Genomic DNA, 26,588 nt, shown 5'->3' with positions numbered 1-26,588 from the left:
GGATATAATCAGTAAATTAAAGCTCTAAACCAGGATTTAACTCCCTTCTCTCATTATCCTACTTTAACCCATTTCAGCTAAAGGTTCAAGCATGTTCAGCTGCACCTCAAAAACTCTACAAAGGTACAGTTCAACCACAGAAACCCTGCTGATACAGGAGCAGACCCACGTGCGCTATAATTCATTACTGGGCTTTTTTTGAGTTTGCTTTTCTATTTATGAAGGGAAGCGAAAACAAATATGTTTCTTAGTTCCTGGAGATAAACGTGGGTGAACCACTTGAGAAGAAAACCTAATTCAGCCTCTCTGTCAGGCAACAGCCTTTAGAGATGGCAGGAGAAGATGTGGGAACATCTGGAGTGTGAGTGATTATTGCTCTGAGCAGACTCAACACACACTGAAACAAAATCAGTCCTAACCAAACCCTTTAGCACATGTGTGAGGTCAAGTAGAGGCTGTGCCGGTTAAATAACACATTTAATTACATATCCGTAAATTCTTGAGTTGAAAGTGAACAAAATGCTGATTTTGAATCAAAAGATTAAAAAAAAAAAATGGGCTCCTAAATTAACGTCACTGATGACGGATACCAGGGCTGAACGATTAATTGCATATGCAATTAAACTGCGATGTGACAAAAGGAGATTTTCTAACCGCAAAGGCTGCGATTTGACTTACATTCTTACAAATTACAAATTAGGAACGTGTCAAATGATTACATTTGGAGTCTAATACAAAGTAAAAACTGCCATTAATAAAATACATACAGACAGGTATTTTAGTAAAGCTAGAAAACTGTAAGAGGCTTCAACTCCACTGAGTTTTGGCTAGCAGCTGAACGTTAACTGAACTACGGAAGCTCTGCATGGACAAAACGTCAAAAACTCTGTCGCACAGCGCTCCTCTGTGAGAGTGGCGGGGTTGCGCGACAACGATCTAAGTGAAACATCCTCATCTTAATCTGCTCCGGTAGGTAAATAAAATGTTTACGATAACGTTAGCTTCTGTTCCACTAATGGTGCGTTCGCTTTCTCCTCGAAACTCCGAATTCCCGACTAGAAGAACATGAACGCGCTCTAAATTTTGGCTTAACTTTACTAAATGCGACGGGTGACTGGGGTGAAGACGAAACCAGTGACAACAATCTAAGTGTGAGGCATCATCGTTTTAATCTGCTCCAGCAGTTAAATAAACTGTTAAAGATAACGTTAGCTTGATATGTTAGCTTCCATTGCCACCATTGTTATCAGCTAATGGTGCGTTCGCATTCTCCTCGGAAATTCTAACTTCCCAGTAGGAAAAATCAAAGAAAAAGGACGGCAAAAGGAATGAAGATACACAGTAAATTTAGTCCACAGAAAAAATGTTTGCTTCAGTTTAATTATCAGCTTATAAAACTACAAGGACGATGTTAAAATACAAACAGTTGAATGTTATTTATCGTGATATTTATCAAATATGGTTATATATTGAGAAAAATGTATATTTAATTATTAAAGAATTAAAATATTTAACACTCAAAAGTATCTAAAATTGGTACCGTTAAGTACCGGTATCGATTCCTTGGTACCGGGAATTAGTACCGGATCGATTCAAATGTCAAAGGTACCCATCCCTAGGCATGACGCTTAGCCTGGTGGGTGGGCAAGCAAGCAAAGCCCTGGGGGAAACCCTGGATATGACATGTAGATAAATATGTAGATATACCAACTTGTTTATATTCAGTACAAGTTACATAGATTTTTTTGCTTCCGTTAGTTGACAAATGAGAAAAGCCCCTTGAGAAAATAATCGTGAATTAAATCGCAATTATTTTCCTAAATCGTTCAGCCCTGACGGATACTCTAAAAGTTGTAAATTGTCATTAAACTAAAGAACCGGTTCCTTTTTAGCTAAACGTTGGGAATGTAAGCAGCGTTCATTTTAGAGCTGAAACAACTAATCGATTTAATCGATTATAATCGATTATTAAAATAGTTAACAACTTTTTTAGTCATCGATTAGTTGTTTAATAATCATATTTTACCGCATAAAGTCTATTTTTTACCACAATCTGACATCGGTTACAAGCTGTTAAATTTGCCGCCATTGTGTGGCAGTAATGAGCCACTGATCTACCAGTGGAGCCGTAGAAGAAGAAATGAGCCAATGAGTGCCCTCGGTTTTCATGACGTATCACGTTACTGACGCTCATCTTGCTGTGAGAGATGGCGGAACAAGAAGAAATACGGAAGAAAAATAGAAGCGACAAAACAAGAGAAACCCCGGACAAAAACCTCACGAGTATGGGAGCACTTCACTCTAGATGCCTTGAAAAGACGGGTGACCTGCAAAATATGAAAAAAACATCATGGCACGGAAGCACGACGTCCCTAAGTGAACATTTGAGATGAAAGCATGTGGGGGCTGATGCAGCAGAGGAAGAGCACCGCGGTCAAGTGAGCCGTCATTTGGAAGAGCCAGCCCGGTAAGTAACAGAAAATAAACAAGCTGGACTTAGTGTTTTAGCTGAGTTCGTTATAGTGAATGTTAAACATGTTTTTTTTTTTGCCGCGTCAGTCTACGGTGTTCTACTTCTGATTGACTAAATGCAATCGTGAATCTCCTCCGTGTTGTGTATCATGCGCTTGCCAAACTCAGCACGTCTGTTTATAAGAATGTTCTCGTTAAGAGAAAAATGGCACAAACCCATAACTATGTTCCTCATTCAAAAAAGGACAACTCCGCGGTGAAAAATATACAGACGAGCTGTGTCCAGGTGAATATAACGCGGCATAGTTGTACGCTTTCAATTTTTAAATACAGGAGAAATTCAGAAAAAGTCTTTTTTTTTTACTATTAAAAGGCTGTTTTACTATCCAACGCTGTAAAACGCCTCACAACACATTTTTATCATGTTTCTTAAACAGTATTACACAAAATAAACATTTTTCACATTTCTCTAGCTAATTTAAACACTCCCGACTCAAAGTAAAAACCTCATGAGCTTCTTACTTAGAGCTTTTTAATAGTAAAAAAAATAGACTTTTTTTCTGAATATCTCCTGTTGCGGGCTATTTTGTAGAACGTAACCCTCAAAATAAATGATCACTGTATATTGTTAATTAATTCAAATAATATAATATTGATTTAGTGTTGTAGTGTGTGTGCTGCTTTATTTTATATGTGTACTTATTTCAGTCTATTTGTGTTTCTTATGCAGAAAAAAAAACAAGCAACGATGGACAACTACATGGGGAACAAGACACTCACCCCCCAGCAATTCATACCACTTACAAACTCTATTCTAAACATGCTGGTAAAAGACATGAGGCCACTATCCATGGTGGAAGGAGCAGGCTTCCAGCTAATGCTAAAAAATTATTCTGGACTGATATTTTGCACTGTTTAGCTAATTTTATACTGCTGACTGTGTTCATGTGCAATAAAATAGATTGCAGTCAACTGCACAATTCTCTTATGTTTTTTTTTCTTAACTGAAATGCATCCATCACTTGTATAGGTTAAATAGCTAAACAATAACAAACCGATTAATCGAAAAAATAATCGACAGATTAATCGATTATGAAAATAATCGTTAGTTGCAGCCCTAGTTCATTTCAAGTGTTTATCCGACACAGAATGTTTATATCTGATTAATCCAGAGCGAACGGAAAACAGACTTTTGTTTGAGTGAACGAATCCACAGCTGGATTCTCACATGATAACTCCAGAGGAGCCAGAGTCGAGCTACGTGTGACCAAAGCCGTTCTCCAGCTGGGTTCCACTGGGGACTTCCCAGCTGGTTCCCCGGGTGATCGGGCTTTACAATAACCCCAGTAAATCACTGCATGTCCTTCCCAGTTCATCCCAACAGTTTTTCCAGGAGAAAACTCAAACTTCAGTTATGACCAGTTCACTTACCATGAACGACTAACAGACATTGGTGATTCTGCTGACCCTGTGTAAACAAGATGAACACTTAAAACAACACTAGAGGACTACTCAGAAAAACAAAGAGGTGACCACAAGGACGCCAGAATAACGGAGCTGGCTAAAAGGAAGCAAAGAAAGGCCCCAAGATAAAGGAACAAGACGAGGATTTTAAAAGAGAAGGCCAACAAACTACAGCATTTGGACTTGGGTGTGAGACCAGCTAACTAGCCGGCTAGCCTGAGGGCCCGCTGAAACCCCATACTTGATTTAGGAAGGACATTCCTTTGCTTCAGCTCAGAAAGCGACAGCTCCTCCAAACGGTTAGAATGACTGGAGACAAAAAGTGTGATTGATGAGGACGCTAGAGCAGCACATGATGCCAATGTACGGATGTGAATCGTTCAATAGTTGGCAAAGAAAACTCATCTATTGAACAGTGACAGGGAGTCCAGGTGAACTCACACACACCTGCTTTGGCCTTTGTGCTGCACCTTTATGAGCCGAAATCAAATCATTTTCCCTCACAGCTGTTCCGCTGATAACGCGACGGGCTAAATTTAACCTAAACTCAGAAAAGAATGAAAATTCCAAACTTTAGACAAATACCCAACATAGCATCAGTGAAAACCGTAGGCTGGGATGTACAAAGCTCTTTATTCAAATGAACAACATTTACTGGATGTAAGACAGGTTAATGCTGATTAACTGATATGCTCAATAATAAGTAAATCAAAAACAGACCCATACATGTGAGTAGGGATGCACCGATACGATACTGGTATCGATACAGATACTGATACCTGTATCGGTATCGGTAAAAGTTAACAGATACCAGTAACTGATACCAATGCAGTTGCTTGAAAGTGACTTCACTGTAACTTGTCATTTCTGTTCACCTAATATTTTAGTTTTGTGACCATTTGTATTACTTTTTATCTACCTCACAGTCTTTTCCTATTGAAAACAGAAGAAAATAAAACCTGTATTCCAATTCATTGCATTTTTTTGTGTGGTAGAAGTATCTGTATCGGTAATGGGTATCGGCGAGTACTCAGATCCAAGTATCGTATCGTATCGGTTTGAAAAAAAGTGGTATCGTTGCATCCCTCCATGTGAGAATATGATCCAGTCCTTAAGCATCTAAATGTGTGAATAAATCTTATTTCTAAGTGAGATTGGAAACAAAATCCAGCAAAGATGAAAACAAATGGACTAGAGTTGATGTTTATAACCAAAAGATAAAACTTTTCTAATGCTGTCAGAGTTTTCTACAAAACCAGGACAAAAATCAGATGTTTCCTATTCTCCTCCATCTTGATTTCCCCTTCGTTTCTATCTTTGTCTCTCCAATGTTCACTCAGTCCTAGTTATTACAGAGTATGTGTGTGTGTGTGTGTGCGTGCGTGTGTGTCACTGTGCTGTCTCAGCAGTAAAGGGAAGGCTGCCCCCTCAGGTAATAAATAGGAGTCTGAATTATGTGTGTGAGTGTGTATCTGTGATGTGGGCGGTACAAAATGAGTAGCAGCATATTTCTCATTTACTCTCTTCCATTTTAAGGCCATCCAGTGTTTTTCCAACAATCACACACTCTAATAACGCTCAACAACCGCTACTGATGTCCAGCTGGAAGACGAGAGGACACGCTGACAGGAATGCGAGATGAAACCATGAGGGTGTACGGGCTGTCCTACGTTCTCCTATTCTCCACCACATTATAGAAAACTTTCAAGTAGAGCGGTCTATACCATTGTGGCTCTATAGATCTACAGTATCTAGCTGTAGTTACGAGGATTGAAGAAACATCACATGAGCCTTTTACAAACATCCCACCACGGTTCAGAAGCTCTTCAGCGCCGTTCGATGCCTCGTCGTTGAGACCGACTGATATTAAGGACCAGCCAAGCAGCCTGGTAAACAAACCAACATGTGGCATAAGAGAGGGGACAGTTGTCCTCTCATCCAGGTCCTCCTGACCTGCGCTGACCTTACATAATGGCCTTACCTGCCTCCCACCCTCTGTGGTGTTGACACCACCATACCCATGGCTCAGATCCACCAGCGTTTATACAATATTGTGACCTTATAGCAGTTAAAAAACCTGGCATTTGGACAAATTGTCTCATTCTGAGGTTACAGATCCATAATCCCAAAATTACACCATCTCCGCTGCGCTCCGCTCCGGCACGAACTCCGCAGCAAAAACGGTCCCGTTGTAGTCAAGCAGAGCTGTTCCACTACTGCGGCCGTGTGGCGCAGTGCGCCGCCCGCCGTTACGCCATCCGGAGCACCTCTGCAGTCAATGGACAGAGATCACAACCGCCCAACAGGAAAAGGAACAAGCACAACTTCCGTTGTTTCACAATAAATCGATAAACAAAAAGCGTTTTTGTTTCATATGCACAGGTTTAACAACTTTTAACAATTATCAATGGCGGTTGAACTTTAAATTAGGGCTGCACGATATTAGGAAAACCTGCGATATTCGAAAACAGTGCTTAATATTGCGATATCGATATTACTCGCGATAAATGAACAAATACTAAAGTATGCAGTGTTGATGTCATCTGGCGTGTGACGTCTGCTCTGGGTTCAAAGCAAACAAAAACTAATGCATGAATTCCATTACAACATAACATTTTTATTGCAAAAATATGCAGCTGCACCTGCTACTGTATTAGCAGCTGCGCCTGCTACTGTATTAGCAGCTGCACCTGCTACTGTATTAGCAGCTGCACCTGCTACTGTATTAGCAGCTACAGCTGCTACTGCATTAGCAGCTACAGCTGCTACTGCATTAGCAGCTGCGCCTGCTACTGTATTAGCAGCTGCGCCTGCTACTGTATTAGCAGCTGCACCTGCTGCTGTATTAGCAGCTGCACCTGCTACTGTATTAGCAGCTGCACCTGCTACTGCATTAGCAGCTACAGCTGCTACTGCATTAGCAGCTGCGCCTGCTACTGTATTAGCAGCTGCACCTGCTACTGTATTAGCAGCTGCGCCTGCTACTGTATTAGCAGCTGCGCCTGCTGCTGTATTAGCGGCTGCGCCTGCTACTGTATTAGCAGCTGCACCTGCTACTGTATTAGCATCTGCATCTGCTACTGTATTAGCAGCTGCGCCTGCTACTGTATTAGCAGCTGCACCTGCTACTGTATTAGCAGCTGCACCTGCTACTGTATTAGCAGCTGCACCCGCTACTGTATTAGCAGCTGCACCCGTTACTGTATTAGCAGCTGCAGCTGCTACTGCATTAGCAGCTGCACCTGCTACTGTATTAGCAGCTGCAGCTGCTACTGTATTAGCAGCTGCACCTGCTACTGTATTAGCAGCTGCACCCGTTACTGTATTAGCAGCTGCAGCTGCTACTGCATTAGCAGCAAAACAACAAACTGCATGCATGCAGTTTCTCAGTTACTTTAAAACATCACCACCACCATAAAACTTTTTCTGATGCTCCAAATACAGAAAAAACATCCTTACCAGGGTTTTTTGAATAAATAAAAAGATCAGAAAATAAGTTTAAATGTTAAATAATAGTTAACATCACTTAAATGCAACAGCAAATTCTCTCATTGCTACTGAACATTTTCTCCACTTATGTGGTTATGATAGAAGGCTGTGGCTGTAATTGGGAAGTGAACTGTGCTGGGCCAAACTAGGAGAATATTAAGATTTTCTGAGGGAAAGAGAAAAACAATTGTCTACCTTTCAGAAGAGGAACTGGCAAAAAAAAAACTACAGGGAAATAGGGCTGGGCGATATGGCCTAAAATATATATACGATAAAATATATATACGATATACTGAGGATTTCTCCTCGATAATGATAAGTGAACGATAACTACAGGTATGCGAAGAAACAAAGTTGTCCACTAGATGGGGCTATTACATGTATCGTGTTGAGTCACATTTTTGCGTGAATCGAGGTGGTACAGCTTCGAGGTGGTACAGCTTCTTAAAGGGACATGACCGTTGCCAACCTACACACGTCTTTTCATTTTTTTTTTAAATCAAATTTATTGACCTGGGAAAAGTTATCACGATAAGAGTCAGAAATTTCAATAACGATAAATTTTCGATTTATTGCCCAGCCCTACATGGAAAATATGTGAAAAAGTTTGGTTTTAACCCCAAATTTAACAAGTTTACCTAGATCTTAAAAAGCAGCTCAGATGATGAAACTGCAAATGGTTTCTTTGTTGCTAATCTGTGGGGAATATCTACAAGAAAGTTCTACAGAAAGTAGCAACGGGTCCTGAGAAATGTCGCTAGGTTTGTTGCTAGGTGCTTTTTGGAAAAAGTCGTTGAGGGGGGTCAAAAAGTCGTTAGGAACAGCGACAAAGTCGCTGAGTTGGCAACACTGGGTTCTGGTGCTGTTTGGGCCGCAGCCGCTTGCATTTGTTTACAGTGAAGAAAAGTTGAAGTGCTGAAGTTTTGAAAACTAATTTAGAATAAAACTTGAAGAATAACTGGCAATTGCTCATTTTATTAGGTCTTTAATATTTTATAACATGCTATTTGATATAATGGTTTACAAACACAAAAGGTCATTTATTAGAGTACTCGATTAATCAATAAAAGATTCCATAGAGTACTCGGTTAATCAATAAAAGATTCCATAGAGTACTCAATTAATCAATAAAAGATTCCATAGAGTACTCGATTAATCAATAAAAGATTCCATAGAGTACTCGGTTAATCAATAAAAGATTCCATAGAGTACTCGATTACAAAAATATTCGATAGCTGCAGCCCTACTTTATTTCAAACCCTTTAACTCAATTTTTCATTTTTTTCTGTATTAAATAATTTTGTGGTATTCTTACTGGCGACATCCCCAGATTAAAAGTGCCTAAAGCACTCAATCCAATCTAATCTAATCTGTCTTATTAGGGTGAAAATATTTCTGCTGTTTATTCCTCAGATGTTCTGCTTTAGTTCTGACGGCAGCCAACTTCAGAACACCTCAGTTTTAGAAAATCTTAAAGCATTGACTTTGCAAAGTTTGATCATCTTCCGAGTTGGAGACGAGGAAGGACACACGACACGACAACAGTAAGAGGTAAACACGAGCAGAGCGAAGAAGCACCAAACTCACCACGGATACAGAAAAGCACACAACCACACATGGGGAAGCAGCCCGTCTGATGCCTCCTGCCTGCACCAGGGATACGGAGGAGGGGGGTGCAGGCAGAGGATGAAAGCAGACTCAGAGCAATACCAATTAAGAACGACAGCCGCCGGAGAACCAGACAGGGCGCAGGGAGGAAAAGGGAAAGGAGTGTGCTGGAAGAGCGAGAGAGGAAAAAAACTCACAGGAGAAATCTGGGAGTTGGAAACAAAACAAAACGACAAGAAGAGATGAGAGGAGGAGAAGGAGGGAGGGAGGATTAAAAAAAACCTGCACCTTGATCACTGGTATCTGGGGGGGGGGGTGAAGGGGAGGGGATAAATCAAGGTTGATAGAAAATGAGAATAAAAGAGAACAACAAATAGGGATGGGTACCGAATTCGGTACTTTTTAAGGTACCGACCGAGCACCGATTCACTTAATTTGAAACGGTGCCTCGTTTCGGTACCCATCGTTCACAACGAGAACTTGCCTAGACAGCTGCGCATGCGCAAGAGCGTTATGTCGTCACTCGCTGCGAGCCAGTTGTAAACAGAGCAGCATGGTAGAAAGAACGCACGCTAAAGCTTGGATCCACTTCACTAAATGTGATGGGTAACTGGGTGATGATGAAACCAGCGACAACGATCCAAGTGAGACATCCTCATCTTAATCTGCTCCGGTAGGTAAATAAAATGTTTAAGATAACGTTAGCTTGATATGTTAGCTTCCGTTCCGCTAATGGTGCGTTCGCTTTCTCCTCGGAACTCCGAATATCCGACTAGAAGAACATGAACGTGCTCTAAATTTTGGCTTCACTTTACTAAATGCGACGGGTGATTGGGTGAAGATGAAACCAGTGACAACGATCTAAGTGTGAGGCATCATCGTTTTAATCTGCTCCAGCTGTTAAATAAACTGTTTAAGATAACATTAGCTTGGTATGTTAGCTTCCATTGCTACCATTGTTATCAGCTAATGGTGCGTTCGCTTTCTCCTCGGAAATTCTAACTTCCCAGTAGGAAAAATCAAATGAAAAAGGACGGCAAAAGGAATGAAGATACACAGTAAATTTAGTTCACAGTAAAGATGTTTGCTTCAGTTTAATTATCAGTTTATAAAACTACAAGGACGATGTTAAAATACAAACAGTTGTATGTTATTTATCGTGATATTTATCAAATATGGTTATATATTGAGAAAAATATATATTTAATTATAAAAGAGAATTAAAATAATAAACACTCAAAAGTATCGAAAATTGGTACCGTTAAGTACCGGTATCGATTCGTAGGTACCGTGAATTAGTACCGGATCGATTCAAATGTCAAAGGCACCCATCCCCAAGTCCACAAATGTGTCGTACAACAGCTGAAAAAGGATTAGCTGATAAAAACATGGAGTCTTTGGTGAGCCAGTCAGACGTACGATGCTCACAAGGAAGTGGTTCACATGACAAAGTAATAACATTATTGACAATAACGACAAACCCACCCTCTACCAGCGTGACAGTTCCTAAAGGTTGTCCCCAGGGCCTGCTCTTATCACGTGCTTGTACACGTTTGTGTTTACATCACCTGAATGGTTCTCGAGGACCTAGTATGCCAGAAATTCCACAGCTGAGGAGCAGCAAAAACAACTTTCCCTGCCTTGCGTCAGTCCCACTAACAGCCTCTCAGATTGTAAACATTCAGCACGTAAAGCAGCTGGGCTCAGAGCAGGTGGCGTTACATGGAAACATACAGCGCACTTTACAGACACCAGGCAGAACTCGCTCAGCGATCTGTGACAAAAACACTCTTGTTTGGGTGAAATCTGGGTCTGGGAGGAATGATTACAGTTGCAGAATCACATAGCTGGAGTTCGGGTATAAACAAAAGCTTTAAGGCTTTCCCTCCAGGAGAACGCTCAGAGACACTTTGCTGCTAAATCTGTCGAGTCGATTTGGAACTTTTAGCACGGTGGCTGCTCATTAAAGAGCAAGTCACGTCAAAGCAACATTTTTTTTGCCGATAAACTATATAAATGACTGTCCAATTGTGCTGTAGACAAATGTAGTCAATAATTCGGCACTTTAGTGCATCTTAGTTAAAATTTAAATATTCTGCCTAAAACTGTCAGTGTTGCACCGTCGTCAGGTAAAAACTCTGCACTGCGTTTGAATTTAAATCTGCCATCGCTATTGGCTAAGAGGTACACTATGATGTTAGATTATGATGTCACAATGTTGCGAGTGTGTGTAATTGTTAGCGGCTCCGCCCTCTCGGTCTGCTTGGCAACAGCATTTGTTGCATTTTTCAAACAGGAAGTGGGAGTTGAGTAAGAATCTGGTAGGGGGTGACTTGCTCTTTAAACAGGAAAACAGCACAACGCACGAGGCCAAGCATCCCGCTCCCCACCATCACTGCGCGACTGCTAGGAGGGGTTAGGAAGACACTGCCAAGACAAGTGTGATGGACAAAGGGAGTTTTTCTTACTTTGTGTTTATTTAGATATTTTAACAACCGAATGTAATTTTTGAGTCTGGTTGTGGATGCTGGGCAGCTGATTAAGGCTTGAAACCGTTACTATGGCTACAGAGATGCTCCGTTTTTGTTTCCTGTTTGCAATGTAAAGTGGGGACGAACGAGGATCTGATGCAAAGATGGCCAACAAGAAAAAACGTGAAAAATATGCTAATCATAAAAGACAGAAGACATTTTTATCAGCTTACATTTATTTATTTGATCATGACAGAAGGACCCTCTGTTCAAATATCTGCCATCTTCAAAGCCTTTTAGTAAACATGTGTTGTTGGTAAGCACATTTATGGAATGAAATTAAATATTAATTAGAGCTACTGATTTCTTTAGTTTACACAATAAATGGACTTACTGTTAATTGCAACAAATGTGTTCTGTTAGTGGGAACTGGGTCAGAGCTCGACCCCCAGCTTGTCCTGGTGACTGGGTGGAGCCGATGGTAAAACGATCAACATCGTTGACAACGACCCAACTGACTGGAGCTTAAAGAGCAAGTCACCCCCAAATAAACTTTTTTTTGCTGATAAACTAAATAAACGAGTGTCTAATCGTGCTGCAGACACGTGTCGTCAATAATTTGGCCCTTCAGTGCATCTTAGTTAAAATTTAAATATTCTGCCTAAAACTGTCAGTGTTGTGCCGTTGTCAGGTAAAAACTCTGCACTGTCTTTTAATTTAAATCTGCCACCGCTATTGGCTAAGAGGTATGCTATGATGTAAACTGGTACATTATGATGTCATAATGCTGTCGTGAGCCTGAGTGTGTGTGTATTTGATAGCGGCTCCGCCCTCTCGGTCTGCCAGGCAACAGCATTTGTTGCATTTTTCAAACATGAAGTGGGAGTGGAGTTAGACTCTGGTAGGGGTTGACTTGCTCTTTAAGGCTTAGGTCGCTGCCCCACCTGAGGGCCTTAGCTCAGAGCGTAGGAAGTCCTGCTGGGTCTCAGTCCTGTTACATAAGACTGTCTAGCCTTGGTGCGGGGAAGGAAAATGGGTTTGATGTCCCACATAGTCTCCGTCAGCTTCCAATGTGACACCCATATCCTTCTCTCCACATCTCTCCAATTAGCCGTGATGTAGCAGAGAGAGAGATAGAGGCCTCCGCCGAGCCTGGGCACACTGAACATTCCCCTGGAGTCCTGCCAACACTCACTGGCTCCAGCTTCGATACCCCCATCCCCCTGCCTCCATCGCTGCCTGGCTTAGCTCTGGTGGGCCCCTTTAGCCCCTGCCCCCTCCGCTGGCACCCAACTTACACAAGGAGGAGGTAACAGACACCGCCCACCCTCCACATAACCAGACACAGGAAACACATGAGCTTCCCCCAAACTCTAGACTCACTGTTCAAAGTCAACCCTGAGATTCACAAACTCATAATCACACATGAAGTCCGTTTTATAGACCGGACCCCCGAGCCTGCTCATGTGGAGTCTGTCTACTTTAATCCTGGGTGATGTAATCCACCTTAAGGACACACACTCATAACTAGTGCCAAAACTAAACAGATTCACCCCCTCCCTTATTCACGGTTCGCACACACAAAAACACTGCACTTGATACAATGACCACACTGAACACACATGCCTGGTAAATCTATATCCTGCCCTCCTTCACTTCAAAACAGCAACACAATGAGACCAGAGGAAGAGGATAATAGCTTCTGGCAGCTTCCAATCGAATCCAGCTGATTCGACTGTCAAGGCTCCCCTACCGGAGCAGCCCCCGCAGCGGTGTTAAGCATGTTATCCATCAGGACTGCGCTGTCGGCCACAGCCGGGCATGGGCCGGTGGAGGAAAAGGGACACTCGGCAGAAGCCAAACAAACGTTTAAAACAGAAAAGTTGTGTTTGTTTGTTTGTTTACAATCCCAGCTTCAATGGGCAAAAGAAACGACTTAAGAGGAACTGAAATACTTATTTGAGGACCAAAAAGCATGTGAAGGAGTAGCGCGCCAACAGGTTGGTTCCATTTCCATTTGGACCTGTGGAGGAAACAGCAGACCGTATGTTCTGCGTGTAAAGGGTCAAACAAGGAGAATCAGCTGTGGGTTTCCCCCCGTAAAGGAACGCTCCTGCCCTTTCTGTAATAAGCAGCTGCAGACGGGAGTTACTGCCAGGGCCTGTCCTCATGGCATTGTTACAATACAGTCTAATCAAAATAACGTCTAGGTGCCAACAGCCTGGTTAGATCAAGAGCCAACATGGGTAATGCGTTTCCTGCCAGAAGGCTGCCAAAATGGGCAAAGTGAAATAATTGTATGCGTCTGGGCGTTGATGTCTTATGGTTGCTTTGCAACAAGGAAAAAAAAACAAGATTTGGTTGCAATTGTTCCTAATCTCTGTCAGATCTTGGTAAATACTGGTTTAAATGATTGATTTGTGCACTTAAACAAAATCTGCCTCTTTGTGCTGAGAGTCAAGTCACTCTCCATGCTGGTGGTTTAATATCAACGATACTCTGATTCATACCAAGGCGCTCTGATGCTGGGGTACATTTGTGGCTGGTTTAAAGAACTGGGGTTGAAACACAGACTGCATCTTGAAAACTCTTCTTCCCTTTTACCAGGATTAGCTCCACACAATTTCTCCTCATTCTTGGTTTGCGGTCGTTTTGCCCTTTTGGGAGGATGGGGAAAGAACGTAGCTGTGAGTGAGCTGTGTGTCCGGGCCATGCAAGAGGCAACTCAAGATCTAGTTCAAACCTGCAGGGCTTTGACCAACTCCCTGGGATTGGAGGCTGACATGAAGCGTGTCGTTTTGTGCGTCGGCAAAAGCAGGTTTGAACAAACCCACGACGCTTGTTCTCGGCCAACAATAAATAAGATGTCCATTCATTCTTATGCACTGATCGCCACCCCCTCCCAAAAAAATTGCAATTAATGCATCCAAATGCTGCATGTGCACATTTTCTTTCTTTTTTATCACCACACTTGTCTGTGACGATAGAGATAAAGATAAGATGCATGTTATGGAAATAAAAAGCACATCTAAGGGAGTGGGAAGTGCCAATTTGAAATTGAACAGGAAATTATGTACTTCACTCGTGGAAGGGATATTAAAAGCTATACTCCTGTGCCTAGAGACAGGATGCAGGAAGGGGCGATGCGATGGAAGGTGACAGTTCAATCAGACTCTCCAGCTTTCATATGGAGGTGGTGGGGGGGGGTAGAGAGGCAGGGGGGGCTGTGATTAATAATGTGCTTCGATTCAATGTGCTGGAATGTACTATAGTGTAGAAGATAGGAGCCAAAGCCATGAATGGTGTCGGGTATAAATATTTGATCATAGCTTTGCTACACACAACTAGAACCACCAGGAACTAGCTCAGGTACTCAGAACCTGACAGGTAGGGATGTGTATTTTTGAAATTCTGGCGATACGATACATATCACGATACAGGGGAGATGATACGATATATTGCGATACATTCAGTCAGACGTTACAAGCAATTTTTTATTGAATTTATTGTAAGAATGTTCAATAAACAGTCCAAACTGATACGTAACATGTTTAACATGAGGTAGCTGAACCATGATGGAGGGATTTACATTTCAGTGGTGGAAACAAAGCCCGCTGCACACTGCTGCCAACTAGCGGGTGGCGATTGAATTGCGCAAAGCAAAAAGAAAATACACACATGTTTGCATGTAAATTCTTTCAGGAATTAGATACACGGCTTTTGAATATCGATGTAATGATCGCAGGAAAAAATATCACGATATATTGCCATATCGATATTTCCGATACACAGCTTTTGGATATCGATATAATATTGCTGGGGAAAATATCACGATATATTGCCATATCGATATTTCCGATACACTGCTTTTGGATATCGATATAATATTGCTGGGGAAAATATCACGATATATTGCCATATCGATATTTCCGATACACGGCTTTTGAATATCAATATAATATTGCTGGGGAAAATATCACGATATATTGCCATATCGATATTTCCGATACACGGCTTTTGAATATCGATATAATATTGCTGGGGAAAATATCACGATATATTGCCATATCGATATTTTCTTACATCCCTACTGACAGGGGATCTTGTATGTTTACCGGTCAGAAGCACAAGGTGTGCGTCATCACCTTCTAATAACCCTAAACACGTTGAACTAAACAAGGGAAATCCCTCAAGTCAGCAGCCTAATACATGTTTACATGTGTAATGGTCTTCAAGTGCACTACAACACCCACACGCCTGCAGCTCACATTAGAGTTTCATCTTATAGTATGCGGGGGGATGTGTCAGTTATCAGATGAATAACGCTTTAATAGGGGAAAAAATAAAAAAAAACCTCTTGAAGAGTAAAAGCAAGTCTTTGCTCCCTTTTGATTTCCAAATAATCAACAGTATGTTAAAAATGTTAAAAGCAGGATCGGCTTTAAAACTTACCTTCCGTTCATAACAGCTGTTCATCATGAGGGCAGAAAAGCCTCTTTTCCCTCGTCTTCTCCCTCTCTCTCTGTTCAAAGTTACCCGTAAAGCGATGGAGCAGGTTTTTGGACTTGGTCCTAATTCAGGTCAGACTCGTCTGATAAGCCGACTGCAGCGGTCTGAAGCAGCTGGGATGTCCGGGCACCGAGGTAAACAACGGCCACGCAGCCGGCTGTAGGCACAGCGAGCACGGAGGCGTCCGCTCTCAGCAACACAGGTCGGACAATGACACCGGCTGGGCTCGAAAACAGACACAAACGTCGCTATTTTTTTTTACCGAGGGGCGAGGAAAGGGCGAAGCACCTCAGCAAACAAAAATGACGAACAGAGAAAGCAGCTAAATGATGTGAGCTATAGTTAGCAGTGATGTCGGCCGCTGAGAGGTTTTACAAAAAAAAGGAGAATATCAGGCAGTGGGAAAAATCGCAGAACAGTTCTCGTGGAGCAAGCCGACGTCTGTCAGCCAACCAACTTGTTTTAAAGTGCAAAAGAAAGGTTTTGTTTAAGTCTCCGGCTGGACGACTGGCGGGCGGCTGGCCACCGCGAACAGGAAACGAGTCGCGGCTCCGGTGAAATACATTCTGTGTTGATCCAAACGACGGAGCGGAGCGGAAACCCGCGGTAAGCGTTCAGGGAGCTGTCGTCGACAGCGCTCTCGCGGCCATTTTGTTCAAACTAACAACACCGCAGTCTGCCTCTCCTCCTCCCACTGAGCAGACACGCCAGGAAAGGCTTCCCGATACGTTGCTCTCGACCAATCAGAGCACGGGATCCTGACTCCGCCCGTCCGCCCCGCCCTCCGCCGTGGACGGACCCAGAACGCGTTCAGTGAGTAGAGGACGGACAGCAGGACGGAGACACGGACACAGCGGCGTAGTTGTCCCAAAAGTAGTCTGACTGTGGTTGGCTGTCATTGAGAGAACACACGCAGTCTAGAAGTACGCCACCTTTATAAAATTAGCACCCAGATCTTTGAATTTGCAAGGGTTCCCAGCCTTTCTGCAGGGTGGAGATGGGGGTATTTATCTAGTGGGCCAACAAATGCCAACAAATTGTCTGTTTTCCTAAATAAAGTATCTCTACAATAAATAGTTTTAAAGTATTTTTGTGGAGACTATTTGACTTTGTTTACATATATGGAGGTCCAACAATGCCACCTTGCTAGACACTCGTTTGCCCCTCCCCACCCCCAACCCTTGTAAAATGCTCTAGATCTGCCACAACGAGCCATCACCCTCAAAGTTAGTTTTGATCCATTTCTTTACCACATTAGGAGTAGGCCTACATTTGGGGTTGCTAACTTGCAAGCAGATCAACTGTACTGCCTACTGCTCTCTTCCTAAAGGCTTCCTGATACTGTCACCTAGAGCTGCACCATTCTCCCCTCCATGCATGTTAATGTAGATGTTTGAGTTTGGCTTTATGAGCTTGGAACATTCAATTAGTGTCAGTAGAAAAGAGCAGTCCATTAAGATAAATAAGAGGTACTAGAACTTGCAATTGGGCATCGCTGGACCTTTGTATTGAAATCTTCATGAGAAGATAACCGAGTAAGTATGCCTGTACAGTGATCCCTCGTTTATCGCGGTAGATGCGTTCCAGACCTGGCCGCGATAGGTGAAAATCCGCGAAGTGGGACACCATATTTACATATATTGAATTATAGTTTGATCACATTCTCTTTTTGTGGGTAAAACTCAAGAAATAAAATTTTTTACTTGTTTTTTTATAGTTTTATTACAAAAAGTGCATTTTATGATGAAATTGATGAAAAAAAACTGGTATTTCTTGATATTTCGCATAGAAAAATGCCGCGAATCGGTGAAAAATACGGCGAATCGGCGAATTTCCCTAGAATAAGGCTCCAAAGAAAAAATCCGCAAAGTCGTGAATCCGCGATAAGCGAACCGCGAAGTAGTGAGGGATCACTGTAGACACAAAATATAAAAAAACTGAGAAATAAAATGCTTCCAAATGCATTTATGAAATAGCAAAATAGAGTTTTCAAAGTTTTCAGGCAATGAAGATTTCTATTATATTTTTTCACAGACTGAACTGGTTTTAATAGAACAAATCTAATTTTTACACACAAATTGACCTTTTTCAAGAATGTCACATGACCTGCAGAAACACAGGGCGATAACAACAAGTCACAACATGACAGAAACCTGTGTGGAGCCCCCTGAACTGCATCTGCAGCCGCTTCTTAGAAATAAAACACGGCCCCTGTCCATTCTCCGCTCTCCTTTCTCATGGAAATGACTGTGCCGTGAGCGTGCGCGCACACACACACACACACACACACACACACACACACACTGCAGTGGGAACAGGTCAGGACTGTGTTCTGCAAAGGGTAAGGCTGACCAGTGAGAACGCTCCTGCACACTGTTGGGTAGAGACTACAAATGAGAGAGCTGAGGGGCCCCGGCCAGTAGTTCCCCCCCCCCTTTTCAAGGCACTATGCCCAGAGCTATTAAAGCAGCAAGCTTTCACTAAATGGAGAAAGCAGATGTTCCATGTTCAGGGTTAAGAGAGGTGAGCGCAGGGGGAAATGCCTTCAGAAACACCGTGGGGGAAATGTACTTCTCTGTCACTGAAAGTGTAGGAATTTACTTTTGTTATTTCTATAAATAGCTGGAAAACGTTTTTAATGTTTATTGCATGTTGCAAACTAAAGTGCATCATCATGGCTGAAATTAAGTGAGGGAAAGCAATGAATGGGAGTGGACAGGAACCACTCAGGTGTGTGTTATCGCCGGGGCAACGTGAAAACGTCCCTCCTTGGGCACGTCTGCTCTGCAGCTTATCACCGCTTTTCATTCAGATGTCGTTGTTTCTTTGACTTTGACAATTTTCCTAATTGCCCTCACATTTAAGCAGACTGCTGACAGAGCCAAGTCAACGGGGAAGCGTTCGTCCGACATTCTGACGTGAAACATCCCAGAAACAAGCGGTTGGACTGCAGTCGAGGCGACCGCGTGCCCCCTTCCCACCACAGACGCTTCCTCTCCCCCCTCTCTCCATCTTCCCCAGCGCACTCTTCTACCTTTTGTTTCAGATCCAGTTCAGTCGTGAGCTGCGTTCTGCATAAGGTTTTAATTTCAAGCGTGCTGCCCAAGCCTGCACACTCGTGCACACAAGAATGCACGTGAATGCACCAAACCCTGAGATTCTTATGCACACACACACATTTGACTATCCTGTTGCAAACATTCTCACACACTTAAATGTTACATGGCCGCATGCATATTTAATGCATCTGCTCTTTGGGCTGCACTTCAGCATTTAAACACGCTCCTCATGAGACAAGGTATTTCAAACGTTAGTTACCACATCCAGGGGTGGATCTACAAGGGTGGCATAGGGTGGCGGTTGCCACCCTAAAAGAAAGCCTTGCTACCCCTGCTGCCACCCCAGCTGGCAGCTATAAATTCAAGAAAAATCAAAGTTTTTCAACTCTCAGGCTCATAAAGACCTATTTGCAGTCTGCTTTGGCAGAGAAAAGACTATGAAGCTAGGCTGTACTCAGCATTGAATCAAAATGGGCAGAATCTTTGGATCTTGATGAATGTGTAAATAGTTTTGCTGAGCAACATGGAAACTGCCGCATTCAGCTGTTGTAGGAAGGATATAATTTTATTATGTGTTTTATTTTCGTGATGGGCCTTTAAGCTTATTAAATGAGGACCCAAAACAGATGAATATGTAAATACTGGGAAAAGAAAAAGGAAAACGTGTTTTTGAGTGAACAATAGAACCAAAGTACAATATCTCAGTGCAGTGAAATATTGTGTGTGTGTGTGTGTGTGTGTGTGTGTGTATTGCCACCCTAGAAAAATGTTTGCCCCTCTTCTGCCACCCCATCAATAATTTTGTAGATCCGCCCCTGACCACATCCATTAATAAAAGTCAGACAAATGACACAAACAGAATCCTATCCAGTTATGTTTCTATCTTCAGAATCAAAAATGAAATTGTCATTTGTAACAGAGACAGTGTTTTCACAGAAACATTTGCTATTAACTGCCTAATTGTGTTCCCTCATTCTCAAATACAGAGCACGTCTCTACATCTTAACGTGTAATCTCCTGGAATTAATCAAACAAACACGATCCGAGAGGTAACCAAGCACGTGAAGACAGCTCCAAGTCTGAAAGCAGATCTTGGCTTTACATCTTTGTTCCCCGGAGACTGCATTCCAGAAGAAGACGTTCAGAGCTCGCTGTGTGACACAGAATGCCTGATGAGCTCCGGGTGTCTTTTAGTATTGATTATGAATACAGAATCCTCTTCGACAGTCTTGGCTTTACGCGCATGAGCACTCAAAATGCAGACAGTGAGCCACTGCCGTTTCGCTCAAAGTGACATTTTCCAACGGCATGACTTATGCAAAGGAACAGCCGCGACGATGTTTCTGATGGAGGTAGAAACGGGCTCCTAAGTGCACACGAAAGAAGAATCTCGCGCAGCGTCTTTCCTCGGTTGTGCTACGTCAAGGCACAATCTGAGTGGGAGCTGTGCAGTTGGGCTGAAACATTCATTGAGAGTTTGTCTCACTGATTAGCAGCGTGGCTGAAGTGCCTATCCATTAAATAACAGCACAGAGGGGTGAAGCCCCGCTGAGACGCTCATTGCTCATCTCTGGAGTCTGCAGCGTTGCACCGAGTGATAAGTCAGACTGCCAGTAGCTGAAGGCACAGTGGCCCAGATCAGGAGGAGAAGGGACTCTTTCTATTAACTTTCAAGTGAATTTCTCTTTAAAGAGAAATCATCAGTTGGTGATGGTGCTTGCAGGGCCGTGTCCAGGACTTTTAAAATGGGGTGGCCCATGTGGGGCACTTGTTTATTCATGGGTGGCACCAATGGTTATGCTTATTTATTTATTTACACAAATCGTTTATTTATTTATTTACTTTCTAGTGAATTTTTGAGTTTCACATTGCACAATCACCATTTTTTCCCCTCTTCATCTTCTACTTTTGTGGTGGTTAGCAAGTCACTTCTTGTGTCATTACTGCCACCAACTGGAGTTGAGTGGGACTCTAAATACTATGTATGTGAATATGAAAAAATATTAAATAATATTAATACTACACACCTGGGCTAGAAAACGAGGTGAAAGGTGCATGCAACCACACACTATTTTGGAGTTTACAACCCAAGCCTTTTGTCGACAATGTAAAGTCAATTTAAACTGGAACTTAGTGTGGTGGCACCTGGGGTGGCCAATCAGATTCTAAAGCCGGGCGTACACTGTGCGACTTTTTCACTTTTTTGAGCCGATTTTCCAGTCGTGCGAGAAGCCACGACATCGGGGCGAGTTTTGCGCCGAGCGGTCGTGTAGTGTACAGGGGGTTACGAGAGGCGATTAACACCACGTGACCAGCCGCTGATCAGCAGTCGTGAGGTCGCACGGACTTCTGGTGTGTTTAATATTTCGTCCCTCGTGAGGGTATCGCACTGTTGAAGTGGCGCTGCGAGCAGCTGTGACCCAAAAAGTATCAGAACCGCTCACGGCGCATGCGCAATCCTGCATCAACGCCGGTCGCTCGCTATTTCCCTAATAACACACGCTGTTCGTTTTTGTTTCTACACGTTTTTTTACTCACAAAGATTGTCAAGAAAGCGTGTTTGTCGTGTTCATGTCAAATTAAACTGATCACAAAACACAGATTTACTTTCTTTATTTCGTTTTCCTCATCCAACCCCCATAAATCCCTGTGTGTCCTCCTGCAGCATTCCTGAAGGACAACAGGCAAGACAAGACAAAAAAGTCTGACGTGTTGAGTAAAAACTGCTATTTTTAGCATATTTTTAGGGCCGACGTGTTGCTACCAGACGTACAGAGTGAGCAGTCAGGTCGCATGCGAGAACTGGGTCGTGCAGTGTGAGCACATGACTCGTGAGATCTGCTCTGCGAGGAAGTCGTACAGTTTGAGCTGAAGCTGAACGCTGCGAGTGAAAAGTCGCACAGTGTACGCCCGGCTTAAGGGTGGCATGTGCTACCCCAGGCCACTCCCTGGACACGCCCCTGGGTGCTCGTGGAAATCCTCAGGATCAGAGATCCCAGCTATTTCAAATGGAGAGTCACAAGCTTTGAAACTGTTGTGAGAACTTTGTTAACGCAAACTAATTCACAAATCAAACCCACAACCTTCCCCCCAGAAGGTGTTTAGGGTACGAGTCATCCTGGTTCCCCTGCAAGATATTCCTGTCACATTCCTGAAGGTGTGGAATTGCTTCGACAATAATTTGCACACAGAAGACCAGCGGTTTGAGGAAAGGAGTTAAAATAGTCATCATCTTCAAAAGAGAGAGATTAAAAACCCTGCAACAAACAGGAAAAAGGTCTGAGGTTTCAGCTCTCCAGATCTTGATGCATCTCTGAATCTAATCCTCAGATGGTTTCAGAGCAATCTTTGGGAATCTGATCAAATCACTGCGCATGGCGACCAGGACAACAAAATCTAACCACCCACTGGAGGGAGGAGAAGCTCTTTGATTGGCAATCTAGCTCACATTAATGAAGTTCTCACAGTTCATAAGCTTGTTAGTCTGCAATTCAGTGTTTGAATTACGAACGCTCACTGGATGAGAATCCTAATAGCTTCAAGGAAACAGAAATCCAGTCGCTTTCTGTCTGAATCTACAAGGATTAGCTGATGAAATACATACACACTCTCTCTTACACCAAAACACACGTGGTTACATAGTTTTGTGCACACTAATTCGGTTCAGACACAGATACCTCTAATCCTCTTGTGTGTGTGTGTGTGTGTGTGTGTGTGTGTGTGTGTGTGTGTGTGTGTGGCGAATGCAGAAATAATATGAAAGTATGCATAAACTGTCTGGCCACAGGAAGGGGTAGTGTTTTGCACGGACAAAGGATTGTGTGCATTTCTACGATATGCTGAAAGGTTGTGAGGATCCACAGGAGCGTGGCGGATGGGTAGACGGAGGCAGAGCAGAGAGGAAGCGCTGCAGCAGGACAACCTCTCTGTGCTGTGGTAATTTCCCTTGAGACGAGCAAGCAGGTAAAGGCCAGCGAAGGAGGGGGAGGGGAGAGAGATGGCAGGAGGAAGGGCCAGACATTGGGGGGGGGGGTCTGAGAATAATGAGGAATGATACAACGCTGGCAGGGAAGCAGCTGACCACTTCATCCAATCACACACACACACACACACACACACACACACACACACACACACACACTCGCACGCACACACACACACACACACACACACACACACACACACACACACACACACACACACATGTACACACGTGCACACACACACACGCACGCACGCACTCACACACACACATACATACACACACGCGCACACACACACACACGCACACACACTCACACCCACACACACACACACACACACACACACACACACACACACACACACACACACACACACACATATACATACACACACGTGCACACACACACACACGCACACACACTCACACCCACACACACATACATACACACACGCGCGCACACACACACACGTGCACACACTCACACCCACACACACACATACATACACACACGTGCACACACACACACACGCGCACACACTCACACCCACACACACGCACGCACGCACGCACACACACACACACACACACACACACGCGCACACACTCACACCCACACACACGCACGCACGCACGCACGCACGCACACACACACACACACACACACACACGCGCACACACTCACACCCACACACACGCACGCACACACACACACACACACACACACACACACACACACACACAGAGCTCCAGCGGCATCTCAAGGTTGACCTTTAGCAGCTCTCATTGTCGACACATTAAGGCTTCTCATTCATTTCTAATGCCTTCTCTTAACGAGCATTTCTGAACTGAGTCATTGTTTTTGTAATGAACTCAAATATTAATTACAAGTGTGCGTTTTCTTGATGACCTTGCTTTATTTTGTTGCAAGCTGCAGACCTTATAATATTAGCATACATTAAGCCCTGCTTATCTTTCATCTCCCCTAGCTAATACATCAAATCATCACCCAGAAAAAAGGAAAACAGCCAGAGTGGTTTGTGAATGCGTTTTTGTGGGTGAGCACTCTCACCCCCACCCTCCATCTTTCTGCTTGCAAACTAATTACCAGCACATAAGACCTGCATGGATTTTATGGTGTTTTGGGAACCGACTGTTTAATCAGATTTATCGCACACTTAAGTTTAATTGATTGACTTTATGGATCCAAATGAATAATTAAGTGCTAACAAGCCCAGCCTTTGTTTCGTCACTCAGAAATAATGAGAATAACCCAATGAAGAGAAAACTGTCAGAAGTGATATTAAAACTGACTTCACCCTTTTGGGCTGCACACCATCATGCTTTGTAAACAAACTCAGAGAGGTGAGCATAAAAAAACTAGACGCTTTTTTGAGTTTAGATAAAATCTTGTTTTACTTCCAGTTTGCTGCTTTATGTCCACATAAATACATTCCAGTGCAACTCTTTGGTCCCATCCACTGGGTAAACCATATACAAGTTGTTATGGGCCAACTCATGGGGCGACGGTGGCACAGGAGTTAAGTGCTCGACCCGTAATCTGAGGTTGCTGGTTCGAGTCCCGCTCAGTCTGTCGCTGTCGTTGTGTCCTTGGGCAAGACACTTTACCCACGTTGCCTGCTGGTGGTAGTCGGAGGGACCGGTGGCGCCAGTGCTCGGTAGCCTCGCCTCTGTCAGTGCACCCCGGGGTAGCTGTGGCTACATCGTAGCTCATCACCACCAGTGTGTGAATGTGTGTGTGAATGGGTGAACGACTGATTGTGTTGTAAAGTGCCTTGGGGGGGTTCCAGGACTCTAGAAGGCGCTATATCAAATACAGGCCATTTACCATTTATAACTCTTTTCATCTATTGTTCTCCTACACTCTCTGGCCACTTTATTGGGTACACCTGTTCAACTGCTCGTTAACACATTACTAATCAGTCAGATACATGATGGCAACTTAGTGCATTTAGGCATGCAGACATGGTCAAGACGAGCTTCAGAATGGGGAAGAAAGGTGATTTAAGTGACTTTGAATGTGGCGTAGTTGTTTGTACCAGACTAGCTGGTCTGAATATTTCAGAAACTGTTGATCTTCTGGGATTGTCACACAACCATCTCTAGGGTTTACAGAGAATGGTCTGATAAAAGGGAAGACATCCAGTGAGCGGCAGTTCTGGGCGACAATGCTTTGTTGGTGCCAGAGGTTTGAGGAGAACGGCCAGACTGGTTTGAGCTGATAAAGACAACAGTAACTCAAATAACCACTCGTTATGGTGTGCAGAAGAGCATCTCTGAACGCACACCACGTTGAAACTTGTGGCAGACGGGCTACAGCAGCAGAAGACCACACCGGGTACCACTCCTGTCAGCTAAGAACAGGAAACTGAGGCTACAATTCACACAGGCTCACCAAAACTGGACCATAGACGATTGGAAAAATGCCGCCTGGTCTGATGAGTCTTGATTTCTGCTGCAACAGTCGGATGGTAGAGCCAGAATTTGGCATCAACAACATGAACACATGGATCCATCCTGGCTTGTATCAACGGTTCAGGCTGGTGGTGGTGGTAGTGTAATGGTGTGGGAGACATATTCGGCACACTTTGGGCCCCTTAGTACTAATTGATCATCGTTGCAATGCCACAGCCTACCTGAGTGGTGTTGCTCACCATGTCCATCCCTGTATGACCACAGTGTCCTTCTGCTTATGGATACTTCCAGCAGGCTAACGCACCATGTCATAAAGCTGGAATCGTCTCAGACTGGTTTCTTGAACATGATAACGAGTTCACTACTCAGATGGCCTCCACAGTCAACAGACCTCCGTCCAATAGAGCATCTTTGGGATGTGGTGGAACGAGAGATCATGGATGTGCAGCCGACAAATCATCAGCAACTGCTGATGCTATCATGTCCATATGGACCAAAATCTCTGAGGAATGTTTTCAGTACCTTGTTGGATCTATGCCACAAAGGATTAAGGTGGTTCTAAAGGCAAAAGGGGTCCAACCCGGTACTAACAAGGTATACCCAGTAAAGTGGTCAGGAAGTGTGTGTTTCTCTACCCACTGCTGGTGTCAGAATACAGAAGTGTGAAAAGGTCTGTTGACCAGATTGATTAAAAGTACATGTCAGATAATTTTTCTGAGCTTATCTTTTGTTGATTTACATAGTTCCTATTTTATTTTTACACATTGGTATTATCAGTTATTTCATGCCTAAAAACTCCTTGATTATGTGAGCAAATGAGACTTTTGGGCCTTCACAGGGCAGATTCAGTTTGCAGATATCCAACATGACAGTGTCCACAAACAGGATGTTATGACATCACATCCCTTCTTTCCACAATCCTCGCTTCACTGGCTCCTCGCTGCTTTATTTCATTTTTCACTGTCCCAGCTTTTCCACACAGGCAGGAAAAGGACAGACAGTGTATCCCGACCGAGGTAGCACAAACAAAGCCAACACATCCTGACCTTCAGATGGTCTTCATCAGATCAATACTATCATGAGCTCAGACAAGCGTTG

At 43.4% G+C, this 26,588-nt stretch overlaps 1 protein-coding gene and 1 long non-coding RNA gene across 3 annotated transcripts in view; one reads left to right on the top strand and one right to left on the bottom strand.

Annotated features, from left to right (window-relative positions):
• The window catches only part of tnrc6c2 (trinucleotide repeat containing adaptor 6C2), a 70,670-nt gene extending 54,484 nt beyond the window's left edge, over window positions 1-16,186 (bottom strand). For both annotated transcript variants that reach the window (XM_054751770.2, XM_070553670.1), the window contains exon 1: window positions 15,957-16,186. The gene's annotated coding sequence lies outside the window, so the exon portion shown is untranslated. The remainder of the gene's footprint in view (window positions 1-15,956) is intronic.
• Window positions 2,358-3,452, top strand: LOC129167237 (uncharacterized). Its single transcript, XR_008566061.2, has 2 exons — window positions 2,358-2,467; window positions 3,203-3,452. It is a non-coding gene; the product is annotated as an uncharacterized lncRNA (long non-coding RNA).
• Window positions 16,187-26,588: the final 10,402 nt, after the last annotated feature.

The sequence above is a fragment of the Nothobranchius furzeri genome, chromosome 7 (genome assembly GCF_043380555.1).
Source record: "Nothobranchius furzeri strain GRZ-AD chromosome 7, NfurGRZ-RIMD1, whole genome shotgun sequence".
In the NCBI taxonomy this organism is placed as follows: Eukaryota; Metazoa; Chordata; class Actinopteri; order Cyprinodontiformes; family Nothobranchiidae; genus Nothobranchius; species Nothobranchius furzeri.
This window is presented reverse-complemented; position numbering and strand designations above follow the sequence as displayed.